Below are 26295 nucleotides of genomic sequence, written 5' to 3' on the forward strand. Positions count from 1 at the left end.
GAGAACACTAAATGCTTTCAAGAGGTAAAAGCCAGAACATTGATAGTTTTACCCCTTCAGAATAATCCAAGTGCTTTTATTACAGTATCCAAGCGCGGACAATCATCTGGCAGCGAGATTGTAGCCTCTAAGAGTATGTGAATGCTAGAAGCGAGATTATACCGTGTAGGAAAAGAATACTAAATGATTTCGAGATATAAGCCAGAACATTGATAGTTTCACCCCTTCAGAATAATCCAGGTGCCTTTATTAGTACCAAGCGCGGACAATCATCTGGCAGCGAGATTGTAGCCTCTAATAGTACGTGGGAGCCTGAGTAACGGCGCGCCTCAGCGGGGAGTAAGGAGCACCTGGCCTCGTTAATGAGTGGCGGCGGCGCACCCCTGCCTCCTCTTCCTCCGCCGCTGTCTTCACAATGATTTCATAAAGATTCCCGCCGAGGCGCGCACGTGTCCAGTGTAGAATGTATGCACTGCCGCTTTGGTTATGACGCGGCCGGCGACACGACCTCAACACACACACACACACACACACGCACACACACGATAACACACTCCCTCCATAGGTATGCAAACACACAGTTACAATACAGAATAAAAAGACAGACAGACAAACAAAGACAAACAGTAAGTAAGTAAGTGAGCATATATTGACCACAATTTACAATTATATATTTGCAAGATTTCAAGTAATTAAATCTTTTAGCATAATAAATTCGAAATCACGAATCATCAAACATTTGTGGTCCATATTTAATAACCATCACTAAAGGCATATTGGGTGCATCATAATACGTCAACTATAGTTCCAGTCACCACAATACCTGGCAACAACACAAATTCCATTTCTTTGAAGTTCATACAAAATATTTTCACAACTTTACTAATACGAAACAATAAGAACCAGAAAAGTATAATACCTTGGGAAGAGTTGCAATTACAGGCCGTCAGACAACATGACATTAGACATCCTAAGGAAAACAAGGAAGAGCCTAATACACTATATACGCCATAGGGAACTGGCCATCATCATCAATCAGCTGAGTCCAGGAGGTAAAATTATCTCTGGCGTATGTCCTGTGTCAGGGGACACGACTCAAATACGTGCAACTCTGTCCGCATGGCCGCACGGACAGAGCCGCTCCGCCACCTCCAGACGTCCCCGCCCACGCCGGCTCCCGCGACCCGTCTCGATCGCAAGGTTATGACCGACGACCCGCAACCGACTAAATGATAGTCTGTGCATCTCATTGGTTTGACCGCGGCGTTTATAAATTTCATGAACTGCTAGGGCGGGATTTAATATATAGTACGTTTGTCATCTAGACGACGCTGAATTAGCAAGTGATTGTCTCAAAGTTTGAATGCCTGTTCCAGTATCATCAACAGCCACATTAATCAAATTCAGCATGTGTTTACTTGTGGGTGTATTAGTCGCCAAAGTGAGCCTGACGGCGTGCGCCACGGGTCATCTAGCACACCTCGTCTCTCCGCCCACACTCGCCGGAAAAGTTTCCTCTGTCTTGCTATTACTAAGGATTTTAGTGGCGGATACCCGAGCTCCAAGTAACAGATGTCCGTACACGTCGTCATGCGGACCCCAAGCAACTGCTTAATACCCAAGTTATACCTCCAGTTTTTTTCTACGGGTCTCTGGTCTCCATTGAACCAGGACTCACAGCCATACAGAATGGATGACATCAAAGCTGCCTCAAACATTTTCTTTTTAACTTAAAATGGTATATCAACATTTTTCCTTAAAGATGACACAAATGTCAAGAAGTGGCACATCTTTGCTTGGGCGTGGGCGGCAATAGCAGACGACAGGGTTCCCTTACTCGTAAACACACTGCCCAGATACACGTAACTATCGCACCACCGCACCTCCATCTCACCGACACGGAACGGTTCACGATCCCCCACAGAAGCATAAATAGCAAAGAACTTGGTCTTGATGTTATTCACAAGCATGCCATTATTGACGAAGAACTGATTTAGTACTGCAAGCTTTCGTTCCATACCGTGGCGCGTCGTCGAGAGGAGGACGGTATCATCCATAAGGACGAGGAGATGACGCCACTATAAGAAACCGTCTGACTGCAGTTGACCTTATCACACTTATCATGAAATTCACAAAAAAATATACACAGTAGGCAGAATGTGGGTGAGCCCTGCCTGACACCAATCGTGGCCTATTGTCTCACCACCACCGGAGAGTAGGTCAGCATGCTCTCTACAGACAGATCCTCTTTATCCACACCACACTACATTCACACAACATATACACCTTTTCCCAAAATCAAAATTTCAAAATGGCGTACATACACTAAGCCTCGAGTCCTGACTGGGGACCACAAATTCCCCAGGAGGACTCCTTCCGGTTGCTGACCTGAGAGGTGTCTTGATAACTCCTCGAACCTCTTTTCTTCTCAATTTCTGCAACATTCGCGGTCTTCGCTCTAATTTTCATTCTGTGGAACATCATCTCCTCCTCTAAACCTCACCTTCTCTTCCTTACCGAAACACAGGTTTCTGAGGCTACTGACAGCAATCTCTACTCTGTTCCCTCCTACTATCTCTATCCTAAATTTCAATCCAAAGCTGGATGTTGCGCCTACGTGCGCAACGACATCACTTGCTCTCGTGCCCACGACCTTGACTCTTCTGAATTTTCCACCATCTGGTTAAGACTTCACTGTCATTCTATTACTAAATACATCTGTGCTGTTTATCTCTCACCTAACTCTACCAACTATGTAAAATTCTTTGACTATTTGAATTCTAAAGTGGAGCACATCCTGACCCACTCTCCTTCGCTGAAATCTCCATCCAAGGAGATTTCAATGTTCACCACCAGCTTTGGCTTTCATCCTCTTCACTGACCATCCTGGTGAACAAGCTTCACAACTTTGCTATCCTCAACGACCTAGAGCAGTTGGTACAGCACCCTACAAGTATTCCTGACCGTCTTGGAGATCGGCCCTACATTCTAGACCTCTTACTTCACTCAAACCCTTCTGCTTATTCTGTCAAACTGTTCTCTCCGTTGGGCTCCTCTGATCACAATCTTATTTCTGCATCCTGTCCTATCGCTCCTGTACACCCTCTGGACCCACCGAAGAGGCGATGCTTCTGGCATTTTGCTTCAGCTCGGTGGGACGACCTGAGGATGTACTTTTCCGATTCCGTGGAATGATTATTGCTTCCAGGATAGAGACCCTCTGTGTGTGCTCAGCGCATCACAGAGGTGATTGTCTCTGGAATGGAGGCATACATTCCTCGTTCTTTCTCTACTCCTCACGCAAAAGCCTTGGTTTAATCACGCTTGTTCTCGTGCTGTCAATGATAGAGAGGTAGCTCACAAAAGATACCAGAGCCTTCAAACTAATGCTAATTATGAACTTTACATTTCTGCCCGAAATCGTGCCAAATCTATTCTCCGACTAACCAAAATTCTTTCATTAATAGAAAATGTCAAAACCTTGCTTTCTAACTCTTCCCGTGACTTCTGGCATCTAGCCAAAAACATCTCCTCCAACTTCACTTCTTCATCTTTCCCTCCACTCCTCAGTCCTGACGGCAACACTGCCGTCTCATCTATCTCTAAGGCTGAACTCTTCTCTCAAACTTTTTCTAAAAACTCCACTCTGGACGATTCTGGGCATATTCCTCCCACTCATCCCTCTGACTCCTTTTATGACTGTTATAAAGATTCTTCAAAATGATATTTTCTATGCCCTCTGGCCTCAATCCTCAGAAGGCTTATGGACCTGATGGAGTGCCTCCTATTGTCCTTAAAACTGTGCCTCCGTGCTGTCACCCTGCCTGGTCAAACTCTTTCGCCTCTGCCTGTCAACATCTACCTTCCTTCTTGCTGGAAGTATGCCTTCATACAGCCCTGTACCTAAGAAGGGTGACCGTCTAATCCTCAAACTACCGTCCTATTGCTTTACTTTCTTGTTCATTCAAAGCTTTGAATCAATCCTTAACCGGAAGATTCAAAAGCACCTTCCACTTCTGACCTTCTATCTGATCGCCAGTATGGGTTCCGCAAGGGCGTTCTACTGGTGATCTCCTAGCCTTCTTAACTGACTCTTGGTCATCCTCTCTTAGCTGTTTCTGGTGAAACTTTTGTTATTGCGCTGGACATATCAAAAGCTTTTGATAGGGTCTGGCACAAATCTTGCTTTCAAAACTACCTCCTACGGTTTCTATCCTTCTCTGTACCTTTATCTCCAGTTTCCTTTCTGACCGTTCTATTTCTGCCGTGGTAGACGGTCACTGTTCTTCTCCTAAATCTATTAACAGTGGTGTCCCACAGGGTTCTGTCCTATCTCCCACTCTTTTTCTGTTGTTCATTGATGATCTTCTTTCCAAAACGAACTGTCCCATCCATTCCTACGCCGATGATTCCACTTGCATTATTCAACTTCTTTTAATAGAAGACCCACCCTTCAGGAACTTAACGACTCAAGGCTGGAGACTGCAGAACGCTTAGCCTCAGACTTACTATTATTTCCGATTGGGGCAAGAAGAACCTGGTGTCCTTCAACGCCTCAAAAACACAGTTTCTCCACCTATCCACTCGACACAATCTTCCAAACAACTATCCCTATTCTTTGACAACACCCAGCAATCACCTTCCTCAACACTAAACATTCTCGGTCTATCGTTAGCTCAAAATCTCAACTGAAACTTCATATCTCATCTCTACTAAATCAGCTTCCTCGAGGCTGGGCGTTTTGTACCGTCTCCGCCAGTTCTTCTCCCCTGCACAGTTGTTGTCCATACAGGGGCCTTGTCCGCCCTCGTATGGAGTATGCATCCATGTATGGGGGGCTCCACCACACAGCTCTTCTGGACAGAGTGGAGGCTAAGGCTTCGTCTCATCAGCCTCCTCCTCATACTGATAGTCTTCTACCTCTTAAATTCCGACACAGTGTTGCCTTTATCTTCTATCGATATTTTCATGCTGACTGCGCTCTTCGGGACTTGCTAATTGCATGCCTCCCTCCCTCACGCGGCCCCACTGTACACGACTCTCTCCTCTTGCTCATCCCTATTGTATCCAGATCCCTTATGTAAGAGTTAACCAAGATCATTTTTTGTATCCCTCCCGCTGGTAAACTCTGGAACAATTTTCCTTCGTCTGTATTTCCTCCTGCCTGCGACTTAAACTCTTTCAAGAGGAGGGTATCAAGACACCTCCTCCCGAAACTGACCTATCTTTCGGCCACCCTTTGATTCTTTTAAGGTGCAGTGAGTATCGGGCTTTTTTTTTTATTATTGTTTGCTTTTTGTGTTCCCTTTTACTGTCTCCTTTGCTATAAAAAAAAAAAATACAGTTGTACCAATAATAACCACAGTCACCGAGTACATCGCCACCAGCGCTGCTAACATACGTGCGCCGCACCCCAGCTCACGCAACATATGGAACAACTTGACACAGACACAGACAAACAGAAGGATAGATAGACACACACACACACACACACACACACACACACACACACACACACACACACACACACACACACACACACACACACACACACACACACACACATACACGCCGAAAGACACAGACAGATATATAGATACACACACACACACACACACACACACACACACACACACACACACACACACACACACACACACACATCCATTTACTCTCTCTCTCTTTCTTTAAACATAATCACATGTATAATATTTACATACCCAAAGGTGCATTGTCGTGTGCTGCCTATTCAAAGGGCAGAATAAAATCTATATAAAAAAATAACTACATAAACTATAAAAAAAAAAATATATATATATATATATATATATATATATATATATATATATATATATATATATATATATATATATATATATACAATAAAAAACATACAATACAGAATATATGTATGCACTGCACACTGCACTCGTGTCACTGCTCCATAACGAGTGTCAGTGGAGGGGAGTGAGCCCTCCAGTGGTAGGCCGAGAGTTTTATTTTTGGGTGTTCATCTCCGGATGTTTGGTACACAGGCCATGAACATGTTCCACATCCGGCAGACTCTTCCTGAAAAGGTGCGCTGGTGCTGGCTGGTACGGGAACACGGCACCTCCACTGCGTCACCACGGATAGCACCGTTCTCGCGTCCCACGTGGTGACTCTCGGAGGTTGGCGTAAGCCCGCCAGATGTGGCACTCCCTGCACTTGTGCCTTGTGAAACACCACAAGAGCAGCTACGTCTCCTGCGGTGCTCCAGGAGTCGACGGAGCTGAGAGTTTCCTGCCCGGCTGGGGGTCTGCCGCATCCACCAGTCGCAGTGCCCGTCTCTGGATGGCGTCGAGTCTCCTGCTGTGCGAGGCAGCACACGATATCCAAGAGAGGGCAGCGTACTCCAGGTAAGGCCGTATGTGGGCCTTGTAGAGCAACAGCCCCTTTTGTCGAGGAAGCTGGCCACCCTTCTCTCTCTCTCTCTCTCTCTCTCTCTCTCTCTCTCTCTCTCAGTGCGGGGAGATAATTAGTTCATTTACAGTTCCCTCCCCGCGGGGAAATCATATTAACAGGAAGGATTTGCCTCACGTCTCACACGGCATCGACCTAACGCGATTTACCTCCGAGCACAGAGACATAATATTCCCTGCCAATGAAAGACGCGAGTGTGCGGAATAATGATGAAGAGAGGAGCGATGAGGAGCGCACACACACACACACACACACACACACACACACACACACACACACACACACACACACACACGCATCCTTTCCCCCAAGCGCATGGTGACATAAATAAAGGTGATAAATGATGATAAAAGTGAATTTAGGTAATATCAGAGGTGGGAGGTGAAGTGTCTTTCCGCGCCTCACAGAAAACACACGTTCCCCGAGGAACGGATAGGATTTGGTGCCCCGCTTTCATCTCTTTTGCTTCCTTTGGTCATTTCCAGGCAACACGAGGATCTAAATAATTATCCGTTTACGTTATATAAGTCTATCTATCTATCTATCTGTCTACCTACCTACTATCACTCTATCTATCTATTTGTCTATCTGTCTATCCATCTATATATTAATCTATTTCTGTATCTGTATCTTCTTCTAAATCTATTTCCATATATATTTCAAGCAGAAGATAAATTACTACAAGAACGACTTTCTATGAATCTATCTATCTATCGATCTATTTATCCATCTATCTGTTTATCTATCTATCAGTCTTGCTATCTATCTATCCATCTATATGTCCATCTGTCTATCAGTGTATCTATCTATCTCTATCTATATCACAAGAAAAAGATATATTACTAGAACAATATATAACAGACACAATGGAACGATATTCTTCACGGAAAAGAAGGCGGAAAGAATATATTACTAATACATTCGATCTTACAGCATCAAGAAGTAGAAGTATTAGTATCAGTAGAAGAAGAAGAAGAGGAAACGGAAGAAGAGAAAGAAGAAGATAAAGAAGAAGAAGAAGAAGAAGAAGAAGAAGAAGAAGAAGAAGAAGAAGATAAAGACGAAGAAGAAGAAGGGGAAAAAGGAGCAGAAAAAATAGAAAATAATGAAATAAACAAGAATAAAAAAATAAAATCTATAGTTAAGTAAATAGAAGAAGAAGAAGGTGATAATGATAATGAAGAAAAAATAAATAAAAGAAAAAGGAAGCCAAAACAAGTGAAGAAGCAAAAGTCTAATAAGAACCGGAATAAGAAGAAAAAAATATGAATAAACAAAAATAAAAAGAAATAAAATAAAGTTCAGTAAATGTCAAGAAAAAAAAAGTTCCTCCTTCGTTATAAAAAGCAGAGCCTGATTCCCTTCGTAATAGCCTTTCGGAAAAATGCAGGAGAGAGGCGGACTTACTTATATGCCAAAAAAAGCCTCCATAAATTTTCGAGGCTTCTCCATTCTCATAATTCACCTTCCTGTCTCTCTCTCTCTTATTTTTCATTTTTCATTATTTTACTTTTTTCAACATTATATTTCATTTGATTTATTTACTATCATCATTTATTTGTTAATCCGTTTATACATCAGTCGAAATATCTATCTATCTATCTATCTATTCGTCTATCTATCTATCTATCTCTTTCTATATTCACCCGCCTATCTATATCTATCTTCTTTCCTATCTATCATCATCTATTCGCTAATCAATTTCTATAACACTCGAAATATTGTTTTATCTATCTATCTATCTATCTATCTATGTGTAAGGACTTATATACTTTTAAATTAACCTATCTACATTTATCTATCTTTTATCGGGCTATCTGTCTATGGCTGTCTTTCAATCTATATTATTTAAACCCAATGTACGAACGCATTTTTTCGACCCCCAAACAAATAAACAACAGCAAAAGAAGAGTAAAGAACTAAGCTCTATGAAAAATCTCTGATGAAAAAATGCAGAGAAAGCAAAATTACGAGCGAGGTGCATGAGAGAGCGGGTCACCCTCCCTCCCTCCCTCCCTCCCTTCCTTCTTTCCTTCCCCTCGCGCTGAGAATATTAAAGCCTCGCTGGTAGACTTCTCACTCATCAACATTCTCGTAATGGTTTTCAAGAAATATTCGACGCGGCTCAAATTCCGACGATCCCAATTAAAAGATGGAGCAGCGAGTACCTATTCACCCCTTTTACCAACATCCTATTCACTTAAGATCTCTCGGACTGGAAATCTAAAAAAGGAGAGAGAAAGAAAAACACCTCAGGCCTCTATCAATCGCTCTTCTGCCTTCACAACCGGTCACTCGCTGAATGGGTTTAGTTCGCGGCAGACGTGCTCAGGCAATGTCCCAAGAGCGTCTTTAAAAGCTGTTATAGCGACCTTCACCGAAAGCTTCTTATTTTACCACGCACGGAAAGAGGAAACACGGATTTTTTATTATTTCTTTTTCACGTTTCCCTAATGGCGCCCGTAGGCTTTCTTGGTGGGGCCTAGTACTAGTAGTTGGCCCCAGCCCGAAGTTGAGGGATTTATAAGGAAGAATGCAATAAAAAGAAAGATGACGGAAGCAAGATTTAGGGGTTGAGTGTTTGGAGCGTCGAATGAAGAAAGAAAGGAAAATGAATAAACATATAACGTAGCCACACGTTATTCTGCTCAGACGGGAAGGAAACCAACAAAGAAAACGGTTCAGAAGCCGAGCGAAAAATGAAAAAATGAAACTAGATTGAATATATAGACATACACAATATTTCCCTCGCGCGCCCAACGACTTCACTGAGAAAAATCTGAAATCATCCTTACAAATCATTCAATAATAATATACGTATTATTATTATTATTATTATTATTATTATTATTATTATTATTATTATTATTATTATTATTATTATTATTCCTTAAATTTACCAGTCTTTTCCTTTCCCAGCACGTCTCCACCATCACAAGCTTTCTCTCGGCACTTTTCCTTTCCTCTCCAACCTCCTTAGCTCATCTTCATGCTCCATCTCCTTCTTCATACTTCCTCCTCCTCTTCCTCCTCCTCCTCCTCCTCCTCCTCCTCCTCGACCTTCCTGGACTTGCATTGACATTTCCTCTTTCCGGATGGCCTCTGAGTAAATTTCCCGGTACGTGTGTGTGTGTGTGTGTGTGTGTGTGTGTGTGTGTGTGTGTGTGTGTGTGTGTTTTGAAACTAGTGCCAAAAACTACGGAAACGTCAAACCCATTTTCACTTACTTAACAGTCACGATACGCTGAAAATTACTCTCCTGAGTCACACTTTAAAATACGTACTCTATCATTACCAAACAACTAAAGCCATAGTTGTTTTCCTCTCGTCACTAGATCGTTCAAAACATCACTCAGGGCAAGCAAACACTAAAGGGGGAGCCACGGTGATGGACAAACAGTGGGCAGGTCAGTCAGTCGGTCAGTTCTCGCAAATAACAAACAGCAAACGAATGAAAAATATCAGTCTATACGTCTTGATGATCTACAGCTAAACGGTGGATTTTAGTCTCTTTGATCTGGCTCTACACGTGGTCTATATATACTGCAAGGGCTTCATAGGTGTTGCAGCTCCGGGAGTGACACTTTTCAGCGGGGCCTTGTGATACAACTTAAACGAGGCTTCATCCCTGTACTGTCCAAACCCCTTATGCAAGAGTTAACCAGCATCTTCACTCTTTCATCCCTCACGCTGGTAAACTCTGGAACAATCTTCCTTCATCTGTATTTCCTCCTGCCTACGACTTGAACTCTTTCAAGAGGAGGGTATCTGGACACCTCTGTTTTTGGCCACTCCTCTGTACTCTAATCAGGAGCAGTAAGTAGCGGGCTTTTTTTTTCATTGTTTTCTTTTTTTTCACGCCCTTGAACTGTCTCCTTTTCTGTAAAAAAAAAACTAACACATATAACACTTCCCTGCCGTGTTCCGCCGCTGCAGGGAAAAAGGAAAAAAAAAACACAGAGGGAAAGAAGAAATCCGTGCCACGTCGAAGCGTCCATGTAAGCGACTTTTTTTCGCTAATGTTTTCCTTATAGAAAACTAAAATAAGTAAACTATGTCTTGCTTAAAGGAAAATAAAATAAGAGAACTCTGTTTTGGCCCTGTGTCGGGTTAGGGGTTCTGTCCCACACAAGCTCAAAGGGATAACGGGACGGAAATGAGCACCGCCGCCACGCGCAGCTCTAGCATATGTTCCCAGCTTTACTACACCTTTTATCTTGCTTTTGAGAAAATAATTGAAAGTAACAGAGAGGCAGACACAAATGAAACCTTGAACGGAGACTAGATGCATTTATGGACGGGAAGGGAATTTGGTGAACAGCCCGTCTTCAGGAGCTGCCTTGTGTAGCCCGTCTGGCCTTTTATGGTCTCCTTATGTCCTTAGAAGCAAACTATATCCTACTTTTAGGAAAGGAAAATAAACTATCTTGCTAATGGAAAAGGAAAAGTCAGCCACATAGTCGACGATTCTATATGCACAAAGGAAAAACACACGAAACAAAGAGACGAGCAAAAGTGCGTCATGTTATAGATTTTCTGCAAGTGTTGCACATGAGACGAAAACATAAAGTGGGGAAACGTCTCGGCGTAAAGGGAGGCGAGCATACACGTGTTCTCGGCGTCTGCGTCCCCCGCGACTCCGCTGCATCCCGCCTGTCAGCTGCCTGGAGTGTGAAAAGGCGTGTGTGTGTTTACCCTCAGAAGCGCAGAGAACATTCCTTATTCTTGAGGAGGTTGGACTGCGATCGTTACCCGGCGCGGCTAACAGTGAAGGAAGCAAAGGAAAAGATAGGGATATAAAAGTCTGTGTAAGCTTTGTGAGTGGAAGAAAAATAGAGCAAAGAGTAAACTTTATCTTTCTAATAGGAGAGAAAGTCAAGTACAGAATTCAGGATACAAAGGAAAAGAAGGCAGGAAAAGAAAAGACTGTGAAAGGAAAGTATATGAAAGAAAAATAGAACTAAAATAAACAATATCTCTAGAATAGGAAGTAAGAGTCAACTAACTAACAAAGAAAACAAAAAAAAAGAAAAAAAAAATAGGAAAAAGTGAATGAAGAAATGGGCGAATGAAGAATGAAAGGACAGTGTTGATAAAAAAAGATGTAGAAATGAAAGAGAGGAATATAAAAAGAAGAAAAGTATAAACAAAGAAAAAGAAATAAAAAGAAAGGCTAAAAAGTAAGGAAAAAAAGGAGAAAAATAATAGATAGGTGTGTGGGGACTGGGAGGGAGTAATTTGTATAAAGGAAGAAAATAAAGAGATATAAAGTAAAAATAGGAATATGAAAAGTAATAGTAAGCAGTGTGTGAGGAAAACAAAAGAAACTAGTAAAATAAACGACCTAAAAGTAAAGTAAACTGTATCTTTCTAATAGGAGAGTAAAGTTCAGTTAACTAATAAAGGAAATAAAGAAAACAAAAATAGGACAGCTAACGAAGCGGCTCAAGGGCTGAAGCATATTAAAAAAAAATGGGTGTTAATGTTTATGGTAAGTTAGTTTTTTTACGAATTAAGTTAAGTTAGTACCATCTATCTATCTGTGTGTGTGTGTGTGTGTGTGTGTGTGTGTGTGTGTGTGTTTGTTTGTTTGTTTGTTTGTTTGTTTGTTTGTGTGTGTGTGTGTGTGTGTGTGTGTGTGTGTGTGTGTGTGTGTGTGTGTGTGATTACGTCGCGGCCTATTGCGCTGGTAGGCTTCTTCCCGGTGGGGCCTGATGGTCGGCCCAAGGCGTGTGTGTGTGTGTGTGTGTGTGTGTGTGTGTGTGTTCAGCCGGTCTCAACGTCAGCAAGTTAGAATGGCAACCGACTACAGCATTGTGTATTGTAGTGTGGCTGGCTTGAGGGTGTGTGTGTGTCTTCAGCCGGTCCCAACTTCGGCAAGTTAGAATCACAACCAACCACTGCATTGTGTATTGTGGCGTGGCTGGCGTGAGGGCGCTGAAGTCTGCTCGTCGAAGCGCTGCCTGTAAACATTCCCCGGCTCCAAATCACTTGTGTTCGCCAGAGCCCCGTGTAAATCCCCGCCCGAGCCTCGCCGCAAGACCTTGTATCCCGGAGCGGCCGTGCGGGAGCGTCGACCACCTTAATATCGGTGTGCAAATCCTTCCCGCATCATGTTGCCGGGAAGCTAATCTGGCAAATGGATAAATGACTTCCGGCGTCGTGCAATTTTGGGCGCAGAGTGCGTGAGAAAGAAGCTCCACCAGGCACAGCGGAGGGCTAATATATGTCTTGATCCGGCATTGATGTGTGTCTGTCTTTATTAGAGCAACACATGGAAATAAAGATGGAGGTGGAGGGTGAATGTTGATATTTCTAAACTCTGTCTCCGCATGAAAAAGCAGCTCCACCAGGCACAGCGGAAGGCTAATATATGTCTTGATCCGGCATTGACTGAGTGGCTGTCTTTGCTAGAGCAACACATGGAGATACAGATGGAGTGGGAGGGAGCATGTTTCTATATCTCAACTATCTCTGCGTCCATGTTTAGGCTAATATATGTCTTGATCCTATGTTGATTGTGTGTCTGTCTTTATTGAGGCGACGGATGGAAATAAATAATGTGGTGGGAAGGTGAATATCGCTTTTTCTAAACTCTGTTTCCGAGTCCAATATCTAAAATGACCCAACGATTTGCCTTATTTACAACGTTATTTTCCTCCTCTCTTACAGAGGGTCGAATTATAAACATTTCGCCGCCCAAGAACACATACTTTACAAGGCTTTCGTAGGAGTTTTGGCATTTCCAGGGGTATGTAGTTTTATGACCCTGGTGGTAGTTTGACCCTTCCTCTGTACCGTGAACCTAAAATACCACTCATAAAAACCTGACTGATCTCCTTTTTGGCCTTTGGAAATACTTGATGTGACATGCAGAATCGTCTAACAACACCGAGCATTGCCCCAACCATAAGAGAACAACGGCTGGATGATTCTTTGGTTTTCTTTTGTTTCTTTTGTTTTCTTTGGTTTCTTTGTTTTCTTTGTTTTTTTTTGGTTTCTTTGGTTTTCTTTGGTTTCTTTGGTTTTCTTTGGTTTCTTTGGTTTTCTTTGGTTTCTTTGGTTTTCTTTGGTTTCTTTGGTTTTCTTTGGTTTTCTTTGGTTTCTTTGGTTTTCTTTGGTTTCTTTGGTTTCTTTGGTTTTCTGTTTTTTTTTTGGTTTTCTTTGGTTTCTTTGGTTTTCTTTGGTTTCTTTGGTTTTCTTTGGTTTCTTTAGTTTTCTTTGGTTTCTTTGGTTTCTTTGGTTTTCTTTGGTTTCTTTGGCTTTGCTTATTTTTTGGTTTTCTTTGGTTTCTTTGGTTTCTTTGGTTTTCTTTGGTTTCTTTGGTTTTCTCTGGTTTCTTTGGTTTTCTTTGGTTTCTTTGGTTTTCTTTGGTTTCTTTGGTTTTCTTTGGTTTCTTTGGGTTTCCTTAGTTTTTTTTGGTTTCTTTGGTTTCTTTGATTTTCTTTGGTTTTCTTTGTTTTTTTTTATTCTTTGGTTTCTTTGGTTTTCTTTGGTTTCTTTTTTTTGGGGGGGTTTCTTTGGTTTCTTTGGTTTCTTTCCAACTAGCTACTGTTCTCGTCTCCTCTATCTCCTGTTACGCCACATGTATTCCCGTCGACATGCGAGTCTCATCTCTGCGTCCGTTCACATAAATTCCCCTCAGCGTCACTATTGCCTCGGTGTGTTGCTTCGTCCCTCAGTCACGCAACAACATTCCTCTTCCACAACTCTTCCCGGCCACACTTACTCTTAACATCACCCTTTCATCTCATTTTCTCCTGTTAATATACATCTACTTCACTTTTCTAGTATTCCTCTTAAAATGTTTCTCCTATCATTTTTCCAGTATTCCTCTTACAATGCTTCCTCTTTCATTCCCCAAGTATTCCTCTTAAAATGCTCCTTCTATAATTTTTTAAGTAATGCTCTTTAAATGCCCTTTCTTTCGTTTTTTTCCAGTGATCCTCTTAAAATGCTCCTCCTTTTTTTCCAGTATTCCTCTTAAAATGCTCCTCCTTTTTTTCCAGTATTCCTCTAAAAATGCTCCTTCTTTCGTTTTCCAGTATCCCTCTTAAAATGCTCCCTCTCGTTTTTTTTCAGTGTTCTTCTTAAAATGCTCCTTCTTTCGTTTTTCCAATATTCCTCTTAAAATGCTCCTTCTTTTATTTCTTTTCCCTCCCTGGTTTGATTTTCTTCGCTTCAGTATTCCGTTTTAAAAACCTTCTGTTTCTTATCAATGAAAACTCGTCACTCTACAATCTAACCCAAACCTGTTTCATCGTAGTTTCTCCTCTCAAGCTTCATCCAATTCGTTTCTTCGCCATTCCGTTTTAAAAAAGCTTATGTCTTTATCAGTGAACTCGTCGCCTAACTGACTACCAAAATCTGTGTCTGCTCTCAGTCTACTTCTACTTGGACCTTTCTCTACTTTTCTTCTTCATCTACTTCGTATCTTTGGTATCCCATTTCAAAAGCTTCTGTTTCTATATATTTGGTTTGTTTGGTCTATTTCTTTGGTTTCTTTTGTTTTCTTTGGTTTGGTGTATTTCTTTGGTTTCTTTGGTTTTCTTTGGTTTGGTCATAGACTCCGTATCCTTGACGGGTGTCGGCGGAACCGCCTAAATATTAGGCAGGCAAACTCTCAAAACAAAACTAAGGCGTCCTGACTTTGTTTTTTTACCTGCTCATGGACCCATTAAGTCACATTTTCATTTCAGTTTGTTTTAGTATCAATAAGATATACAAAAAACTTTACCTGCTCATGGACCCATTAAGTCACATTTTCATTTCAGTTTGTTTTAGTATCAATAAGATATACAAAAAACTTAAGCACCGGTAAAACGCAACACTATAACATCTCTTCTGCCCGCTCAGTTTCTGCTTTTTAAAGCCACTCTTGCTTGAGAGAGAGAGAGAGAGAGAGAGAGAGAGAGAGAGAGAGAGAGAGAGAGAGAGAGAGAGAGAGAGAAATTATTTCTCTTAAGAAAAAAAAGTTACTGCAAAATAATAGCCTAGTTTTCTGAAATGCATAATAATAACTTAGTATTCGTAAATGCAAAATAATAGCCTATATAGTTTCATGAATGCAAAAAAATCGCTTGGTATTCTTAAATGCAAATTAATAGCTAGTATTCTTAAATGCAAAATAATAGCCAAGTATTTCCTAAATGGAAATTAATAGTTTAGTATTCCTAAATGCAAAATAATAGCCTAGATTCCTAAATGCAAAATAATAGCTTAGTATTCCTAAATGCAAAATAATAGTTTAGTATTCCCAAATGCATAATAGCCTACTAGTTCCCTAAATGCAAAATAATAGTCTAGTTTCCTCAATGCAAAATAATAGCTTTGTATTCGTAAATGCAAAGTGATTGCTTGGTATTCCTAAATGCAAAATAATAGCCTAGTATTCATGAATTTAAGTTAATAGCATATTATTCCTAAATAATACTTCATGAATGCAAAATGATAGCCTGGTTTAACTAAATGCAAAATCATAAGCTAGTGTACACAGTAAAATTATAATGTATTTGTCTTGACTAATTCATTGGGTAATATTATTAGCAAGTTATTACAGATTGTAAAACTCTTTCCACTTTTAATCTATCACAGAAGTTGTAGATACGGTATAACATGCAGAAAACCTTACACCATACGAATAAAATCCCATATTCTTCAAAACAACTCACCTCGTTCCCAGGAGATCACGACCCCCAGGTTAAGAACCGCTGAATTAGAAGCAAGAAACAATAAAACAATGTCAGCGGCAGGAAGGGAGGGCAGCGCGGGGTACTACCTACTTGAAGCACTGGGTGTTCGTTACTAACCGACTATGCGCGAGTGTTGCCGCCTATCCAGCGACCTGTTGCGGCAAAGCCCTCCCGACACCCGTCAAGGATACGGAGTCTATTGTTTGGTCTGTTTCTTTGGTTTTCTTTGGTTTGGTCTATTTCTTTGGTTTTCTTTGGTTTGGTCTATTTCTTTGGTTTCTTTGGTTTTCTTTGGTTTCTTTGGTCTATATCTTCGGTATGTTTCTATTTCTTTGGTATCTCATTTCAAAAGCTTCTGTTTCTATTCACCCTAAACTCCACCAAAATCTGCCCTCAATATGCTTCTACTTTGGCCATCCTCTATCCCTTCTTCTGCCCATTTTTTTGATAATTCGTTTTTACATACATCTAACCCTCTTCAGCATTATCCATCCCGTCCGTTTCCTCCTCCTCTATGTATATCCCATTTTAAAAGCGTCTGTTTCTATTCACTCAAAAGTCCAACAAAATCTCTATCTGCTCTTAATTTACTTCTATTCTGACCTTTCTCTACTGTATCTTTTCCATCTACTACGTTTCCATTCCAAAAGCCTCTGTTTCTATTCACTCAAAACTCCACCAAAATCTTTATCTGCTTTCAATTTGTATCTACCTTTATCTTTTCTTCTACCCATTCATTTGCCATTTCGTTTTTACATACATCTAACTCTATTCAACATATCCATCCCGTCCTTTCCCTCCTCCTCTATGTATATCTCATTTCAAAAGCTTCTGTTTTTATTACGATCTTTCTTTATCCAATCTTCTGCCTAGTCTTTTTATAATTCGCTTTTACACACATCTACCCATTTCCAGCATCGCCCATCCCGTCTTTTCCCTTCTCCTCTATGCGTCCAGCCCGTGCTAGTGCCGTTAAACAAATACTCTAGCCTCTTCTCCCTTCCTCTCCTCAACACTTCGCTCACCCTCCTCTCGTCACGCTCAACATAATCCTTTCAGAGTAATTTCTCACTCGCCACATTACTCCCCTTCGCCTATTCTGTCCCTGTCCCTTTCTACCCTGTATTTCACACTCAAAGGTTATCACGCACCTCTCGCTTTTACTTATCTCACAGGATTATATATATACACATGGCTGCAGAAGGACAAGTGGAGGCTGACAAAAGGCAACTCGGCTTACACGTGGCAGTACCTTCTTAGTTGTTATTCCCTGCACGTCACACTACCGCTCCTTATGTAAGTCTTTCCCAGTACAAATGCGTTCTTACATGACTTACCTCACAAGATTATAAAGACACACGGATACAGAAAGATATATGAAGGCTTACAAAAGGGAAATTGGCTTACACATAGTACTACATTCTTATACTCCGACTGAGCTCTTAAATTAGTTTAGTCGTGGCTCACTCGGGGAGTTCTCTGGCCACAACGCCGACAAATTTGAGGCAGTACGTAGGTGTATTGGGGTGATGTGGCAGGCTGTGAAGAGGCTCGGGCCACACCCAGACTGACTTCATAAATGTGTCGGACTATAGCTGTTGTTCGCTTGCATGTACCGCCGCGCCACACCCTGAGATATTCTTTTTTCCTATACAAAGAACGTTCCATATTGCTTCTTTTCGTTTTGATGTTCTCTGGTTTATTTGGTCTATTTCTTTGGTTTGTTGCTATTTCTTTGGTATCTCATTTCAAAAGCCTCTGTTTCTATTCACTCTAAACTCCACCAAAATCTGCCCTTAATATGCTTCTACTTTGACCATCCTCTACCTCTTCCTCGCCCATTCTTTTGATAGTTCGTTTTTTACATACAGCTAACCCTCTTCAGCATTATCCAATACGTTCTTTCCCTCCTCCTCTATGTATATCTCATTTTAAAATCGTCTGTTTCTGTTCACTCAAAAGTCCACCAAAATCTCTATCTGCTTTCAGTTTACTTCTATGCTGACCTTTCTCTATCTTTTCTCCTTCATCTCCTTCATCTCTAATCAAGGTCACGTTTAAATATGCAAAGGTGTCATGTAACGTCCTCGCCCGAACACTAATAAACACATTACACCTTTTCTACTATCAGCTACGTATTTCCCGCCTCCCTTTCATCTAACTTTCTCCTCCTAACACCGGAATCACAGTAGCATTATCTACCTTTCGCCACGTATGTCATGCCTCTCTTTCTTTCGTCTAACTTTCTCCTCCTAACACCAGTAAACACAGTAACCTTCTCTACCACTGGCCATGTAAGTCGCCTCTTCCATCTCCCTCACTCCCCCGAACACCAGTAAACACAATAACCTTCTCTACCACTGGCCATGTAAGTCGCCTCTTCCATCTCCCTCACTCCCCCAAACACCAGTAAACACAGTAACCTTCTCTACCACTGGCCATGTAAGTCGCCACTTCCATCTCCCTCACTCCCCCTAACACCAGTAAACACAATAACCTTCTCTACCACTGGCCATGTAAGTCGCCTCTTCCATCTCCCTCACTCCCCCTAACACCAGTAAACACAGTAACCTTCTCTACCACTGGCCATGTATTTCACGCCTCTTCCTTTTATCTAACTCTCTCCCCCGAACAACGGAAACCCAGTAACATTTTCTATTTTTGTCCATCTATTCCATGGCTCTTGCCTTCATCCAACACCGGTAAACACAGTAACTTTTTCTTCCAATTGCCAAGATTTCACGACGCTTTTCTGTACAGGCCCACAGACCCTCATCACTCAATCCATTACCATCACCGATATCCACTCTCTCACAGCACCACGTCCCACAACCTCACCGACTCTCTCGTACAAACTCATTCAAACCAACACATCAAATACCCTCACCTAACTACACATTACCGCCCCTCCTCCTTACATATCCATAGATCCTTACCACTTCATCCATTACCATCACCGATATCCACTCTCTCACAGCACCACGTCCCACAACCTCACCGATTCTCTCGTACGAACTCACTCAAACCAACACAGCAAACCAACCTATGTATTTACCACTTCTCTTCTTTACAAGCCCATAGACTCTTACCACTTCATCCATTACCTTCTCCGCCATTCCCTCACTCACAGCACCACGTCCCACAACCTCACCGACTCTCTCGTACGAACTCATTCAAACCAACACAGCAAACCAACACAACCACCTATGTATTTACCGCTTCTCTTCTTTACAAGCCCATAGACTCTCATCACTCCATCCATTACCATTCCCGACATCCACTCACTCACAGCACCACGTTGACAACCCCACAATCCTCTCGTACGGACTCACTCAAACCAACACACCAAACCAAACCAGCCACTACACTGCCACCAATTCCTTCCCACACGTTTCCCAACAGAGAGAATAATGCTTCCATCACCGGGAGTTCAATATGATATTTTCCTCCGACTTCCTTTGCCACAACCTTCATGGGAGACAATACACCTTGCAGCCTCCCAATAGTCGGAGCCAGTAGTGCGCAATATTCTTATTAAACAATTCGGCGCCCAAGCACACACACATATTTGACAGTTTTCGTATGGGTTGTGGGCCTTTCCGTGGGTAGTTTTGTGAGCCTGGTGGTAGTGTGACAAAGCTTCTGTAGCATGAACGTGAAAACACACTCATGAGAACACGATCTCTCCCTGTCTGTCTGTCTGTCTGTCTGTCTGTCTGTCTCTCTCTCTCTCTCTCTCTCTCTCTCTCTCTCTCTCTCTCTCTCTCTCTCTCTATCTCTCTATCTATCTATCTATCTATCTATCTATCTCTCTGAAGGCTGGCTTAGAGCTCTTGGCCGAGGTTCCTTTCGCTGTTAATTGTGCGATAAAGAAAAAAATCCCCAAACTTATTACTTGTGGCCTTTTTTTGTTGATAATCTCGTTTACTATTTTTTAGGGCTACTTTTTTTCTTACTACGCTGCCGGAAGATAAGACGAAGGAGGAGGAGGAGGAGGAGGAGGAGAAGACGGAGGCAGAAGAGAAGACGGAGGCGGAGGCACAGGATGAGAAGGATGAGGAAAAGAAGGAGGAGGAGGAGGAGGAGGAATTGGAGGAAGAGGAGGAGGAGGTTGAGGAGGAGGAGGAGGTTGAGGAGGAGGAGGAGGTTGAGGAGGTGGAGGACGAGGAGCAGAAGTAAGAAGAAGAGGAAATGGAGGAGTATAAAACGACAAAGAGACGGAAAAGGAGGAGAGAATAAGAGTAGCAAAAAGTGGAGAGAGGGAGGGAGGGAGGGAAGCTTACGTTTGAGTGCAGGAGGAAAGGTAGGCGGAGAGGAGAGGAGAGGAGAGGAGAGGAGAAGAGAGGCAAGGAGCGGAGGCCTCGTCTAAGTAGGAAGTTGTGTCAGCGTAGGAGTGCGGAGGTTTCTCAAAAGTCGTATTTCCAAGAGATTTTTTCCCCCTCAGTCGTTTGCATTTACTCTCCATCCTCTTCCTCTCGTTTCCTGTTCATTCTCCTTTGTCAGCTGTTACGAACTTCAGCCAGAATATCAATTAAGGTGAAGGTGTATTGCCCGAATTTCCGCTCCACTATATCTCTACATAACCACAGCGTGTCACGAAACACGATAAATTAATCCAGGCAAGGAAAGGGTTTTGCCGGCGCCGGGGATCGAACCCACGACAACGAGATGGTAAAGTCACTCTTTAACCAGTCGGCCAAAGAGGTACCCACTCACAGATTGAGTTATGGGAGGTTCGTCCATCAGGCGGGTCTGGCACAACAAAGGTGGGCGCATAAGTTATAGCTGCGCGTGGCTGCGGTGGTCATCTCCGATTCGTTGGCCATTTGAGCCTGTGGTGGTGGGTAAGAACCAGTCACCCCGGGACACGGGCCAATGTGAAATTCATGATTGCCACAGTTTACCTTCCCAAGGTTTCCCCGGGCACCCCTTCATCGACCAGCCTGCCTCGTCGGAGTGGCTGCGTGTGCTGCTGACGCGTCCTTGCCGACTGCTGGAACGTGTCGGAATACAAAAGCAGGTGAAGCCACGACGACATAAGTCACGCCGAACACTGCAAAGAAACGCGCGTCCCGCAGAACGAAAAGTTGGGTGAGCTGCACACCGACTGCCCGGATAGGGATTCGAACCCGGGCCCGCGGAATAGTAGACAGGCACGCTGACCACTAGACCACGGAGGCGCCTAAAATATCGATTGACAATATTCAATTTTCCCGCGTTGAAGTTACACAACAATTACCGTCTCTGTTTTCTTCTTTCTATGTGCCTCGAGTCTTTGTCAAGCACTCCTGCTCAGCTCACGTTTGGCAGACATGGGTTGAGTGCCGCCAGGCTAACATGTGTATTATATAAGACTTATCACACGACGACATCGGGAATGAACCGCCGGCAACGTACACACCCAGACATAATCACGCTTGGAAACTTCATCAGCTTTAATGAAGTCTATATATTGCTAGTTGATTATGACATGTTTTCTCTTTCCTCTCATTACAAAGTGCACGGTTATCTATTTTCCACTTAATAAAACGCATTTCTAGAAACTTAGAGAAAACTATTTTGTGCCAAGCTTTCTTCCTATTGAAACTTCCACCTTCCTTCCCTTCACGAGAAATATTTTCAAAGAGAAACGCCGCGACCGTATCCACTTAAGGCTTAGGGCGAGGCGAGGCAAGACGCGCGTTTGTTATCAGTGTTCGGCGTGACTTGTGTCGTCGTGGCTTCACCCAATTTTGGATTCCGACACGGTAAGGACGCGTCGGCAGCCACTCCGACGAGGCAGGCGGCGGCAACAACAAACATGCGGGAAATAACAATAAGGCAACACAAACAGAGAGAAAGAAGACCAGATAAAACACTCGCTCGCTTCCTGGAACTTCAGATAGACACTCGCACGACGGCCGTGACTAAAAACATCAAAGAGTGAATAATTAACAACGACGAGGCTCACCCGTACACACACACACACACACACACACACACACACACACACACACACACACACACACACACACACACACACACCTGTTGACTTGACGAATGTATCATTGATCAGCATATCTTCAATATATCAATAATAATGTACATGTCACATCTTAGGATTAGTAGTAGTTATAATAGTAGTAGTAGTAGTAATAGTAGTAGTAGTAGTAGTTGTAGTAGTAGTAGTAGTAGTAGTAGTAGTAGTAGTAGTAGTAGTAGTAGTAGTAGTAGTAGTAGTAGTAGTAGTAGTAGTAGTAGTAGTAGTAGTAGTAGTAGTAGTAGTAGTAATAGTAGTTGTAGTAGTAGTAGTAGTAATAATAGTAGTTGTAGTAGTAGTAGTAGTAGCAGTAGTAGTAGTAGTAAAGATGATAGAAAATAGTACAACCAAAAATAAATAAACAAAACAACACCACCACCAACAACAACGACCCCAAAGAAGGCGAAAAAACGACGACCACGATGGTGACGGAGGCAGCGGAAGAGGAGGAGGAGGAGGAGGAGGAGGAGGAGGAGGAAGAGGAGAGGGAATTCCAAGCCCCTCCCACAACCTGCACCTCTTCGGAAACTTGTTCAGAAATAATCCGCCGCCACGTCACGTGCAGACCAAGAGCCCCGGAAGAGGTACTGGAGGAGGGTCACGGGAGGAGGAGGAGGAGGAGGAGGAAGCAGGGGGGGGGGAGAAGGGGACATAAGAGAAGGAAGATGGGGATGAGGGTGATGATAAATATGATGATGAAGAGGAGGAGAAGAAGGAGGAGGAGTATGAGGAAGAGGAGAATGAGAAGGAAGAGGAGAAGGAAGAGGAGGAGGAGGAGAAATAGGACTAGGAGGAGGAGGAGGAAGAGGACTAAGAGAACGAGGAGGAAGAGTATGAGGAGGAGAAATAGGACTAGGAGAAGGAGGAGGAAGAGGACTAAGAGAACGAGGAGGAAGAGTATGAGGAGGAGGAGGACGATTAAGAGGAGGAGGAGGAGGAGGAGGAGGAGGAGGAGGAGGAGGAGGAGGAGGAGAAAGGAGTGAGGCGAGATGGTCTTGGGCGCATAAATCATCTAGGGAAAAGTTCACTAAAATGGGCGCGAGAAAATTCCTCAAATGAAAAGAAAAAAGATCGATTTGGGTATATTATTAACCTATTAGTACGTCCTTTTCCATTTAGTACGCACGCAAGGAAGAACACACACACACACACACACACACACACACACACACACACACACACACACACACACACACACACACACCTTAAAGAAATATATATAAAACAAGACCAGAACATTGAGAAAAGAAAAACCCGAACATGATATCATTTCTGCGAGGGTCGAGAGAGACGAAAAAAGAAACACAGTATAGGACGAGGGGAAGGAAGGAAAGAAAGAAGGAATGAGTGAAATAGAATAACCGATAAAGAGGAAGAGAAAGGAAAGGAAGAAACGAAAATGGCGAAGGTGGGCGGAGAAGGAAGAAGGAGATGAGTAAGAGGGAGAGAATGAAATACTTGATAAAGGTGAGCGGAAGGAGAGAGAAAGAAAACTGTGCATGAAATAATGAACAAGAGAGAGAGAGAGAGAGAGAGAGAGAGAGAGAGAGAGAGAGAGAGACATAAATACACACTCACACACACACAAACAAAGAGAGAGAGAGAGAGAGAGAGAGAGAGAGAGAGAGAGAGAGAGAGAGAGAGAGAGAGAGAGAGAGAGAGAGAGAGAGAGAGAGAGAGAGAGAGAGAGAGAGAGAGAGAGAGAAAGGGCAGAAGAGGAGGGAGAATGGAAAGAGAATAAGGAGGAGAGGAGGGCGGTATAAGAGGACGGACGGAGCGAGGGTCTAAGGGTGAATCCACGTGGCTGAACTGATAATGAGACGCGGGGGAGCGGCGGAGGCTGGGACGAGGGAGCGAGACTAAGGTGAAAGGTACGGGCGGGATAAGGGGGCGGCGCAGGAGTTACCCCGTTTAAAAATGCAAGGGACCACTTTCTTAAACGCGTCGTCGCTCAAACGCTCACATTTGACAAGGTTTTCGTGGGGGTTTAGGGCATTTCCAGGGGTAGTTTTATGACCCTGGTGGTAGTTTGACCCTTCTTCTGTACCGTGAATGTGAATAACACTCATGAAACCCGGTGTATCTCCTTTTCGACCTTTAGATATAGTTGATGTGAGAGAAGGAAGCGTCCAAGCTCACACATTTGACAAGGCTTTCGTAGTTTTGGGCGTTTCCAAGGGTTGTTTTATGTCTCTGGTGTAGTCTGACCCTTCTTCTGTACCATGAACTTGAGGAAACACTCATTAGAACCCGACTGATCTTTTCGGCCTCCTGATGGGTTGTTTGGGTCATATTCTTAAACATTTCGGCGCCCAAGCTTACATATTTGACTAGACTTTCGTAGGAATTTTGGGCATTTCCAGAGGTAGTTTTATGTCCCTGGTGGTAGTGTGACTCTTCTCCTGGACATTGAACGTGAAAACCACACTCATTAGAACCCGATTAATTCCCTTTTCGGTCTTTGGAAACAGTTGCCGTGAGAGGAGGAAGCATCTGAGAATATCGCCCCGGGGCTGTGCCGTTGTAGTGCAAGAAACAAAGTAATAAGGAAAGGAGTCACTTCAGGACGCCTCCCCCGCACACTGGAGGAGGCGGCAGCAGAGGAAGCGGAAAGCAGTTAAGAAATTAGTTCCTGGGAGAGAATCAGTCGTGAGGGGATTTATGAGTCGGGAGAGAAGGGTGAAGGAGGAGAGGCGGAGGGGGAGGGAGAGGGAGAGAGAATATGAAAATAATAAAGATATGAGAGAGAGAGAGAGAGAGAGAGAGAGAGAGAGAGAGAGAGAGAGAGAGAGAGAGAGAGAGAGAGAGAGAGAGAGAGAGAGAGAGAGAGAGAGAGAGAAGGAAAAAAAGCGAAACGAAAAGTTCTTATTAAAAAGAACAATCCTGTGTGTCTGTGTGTGTGTGTGTGTGTGTGTGTGTGTGTGTGTGTGTGTGTGTGTGTGTGAGAGAGAGAGAGTAAAAAAGAGAGGTTCACCACGGCCATTTAACCTAACAAACAAACACACAGACCGACATATAGACAGGCAATCTAACACACACACACACACAAACACACACACACACACACACACACACACACACACACACACACACACACACACACACATAAACGGGCCGGCGGAATGGTAGTGAAAAAGTCTCACTTAATTTGTGCTGCGCCAGAGTATGCAGTGTTAGTGGTGGTGGTGATGGTGGTGGTGATGGTGGTTGTGGTGGTAGTGGTGATGGTGGTGGTGGGTCGGAGATGCATAGATTTACATAGATACTTGGACCACACAGACTCTATGGTTCAAACTATGTAGAGGGTGTGTCCTTAAACCGAAGTGAAGTTATATCAATCAAATGCCGCCAAGACTTTGGAATTCTAATTTAGTAAATATTAAGTTGAGGGAGTTAAGTTGCGCTGACCCTGACTCAAACTATTTCCCTGACCACTCTGAGGAGGCCGAATACACTCACTCAAGCTACTCGGCATGTCGGCAGTGGTCCATGGAAGACTTTTTGAAGCTACGTCCCAGCAAGAGTTTTACATCGCATTAATCTGGAAATACATTCATGCTGCAAAAATTATCCTGACGGTCGTTCCCCCTCAGCAAGGTAAGACGAAACTGAATATAATAAATTCTCTCCGAAATAAAATGTAAGACTCCATGGGCCGTATTCTTAACCATTTCGGGGCCCAAGCACATATTTGACAAGGCTTTCCTAGGAGTTTTGAGCATTTACAGAGGTAGCTGTATGGCCCTGATGGTAGATAGACACTTCTTCTGTACCGGGAACGTTAAAAACACTCATGAGAACCCGATTGATCTCATTTTTGGCCTTTGGAAACATTTGACGTGAGAAGCGGAAGAGTCTGAGAATACCGACCTATTTGTGCGGTTTCTGGGGGTAATACAGTGATTTCTAGGTCAAAGGTCTGAGCTCACACGCACATTCAAATCCCTTTCACAGCTGGAGTGGTCAAGAACTGTATAGGAAAGAGGAAACTGAACACTATGGTCGGTATTGCTAGACGCTTCCACCCCTCACATCAACTATTTCCAAAGGCCAAAAAGAAGGTCAATCGGGTTCTCATGAGTGTTCTTTAGGTTCACTGTACAGAAGAAGGGTCAAACTACC

The sequence above is a fragment of the Eriocheir sinensis genome, chromosome 19 (assembly GCF_024679095.1).
Source record: "Eriocheir sinensis breed Jianghai 21 chromosome 19, ASM2467909v1, whole genome shotgun sequence".
NCBI lineage: Eukaryota > Metazoa > Arthropoda > Malacostraca > Decapoda > Varunidae > Eriocheir > Eriocheir sinensis.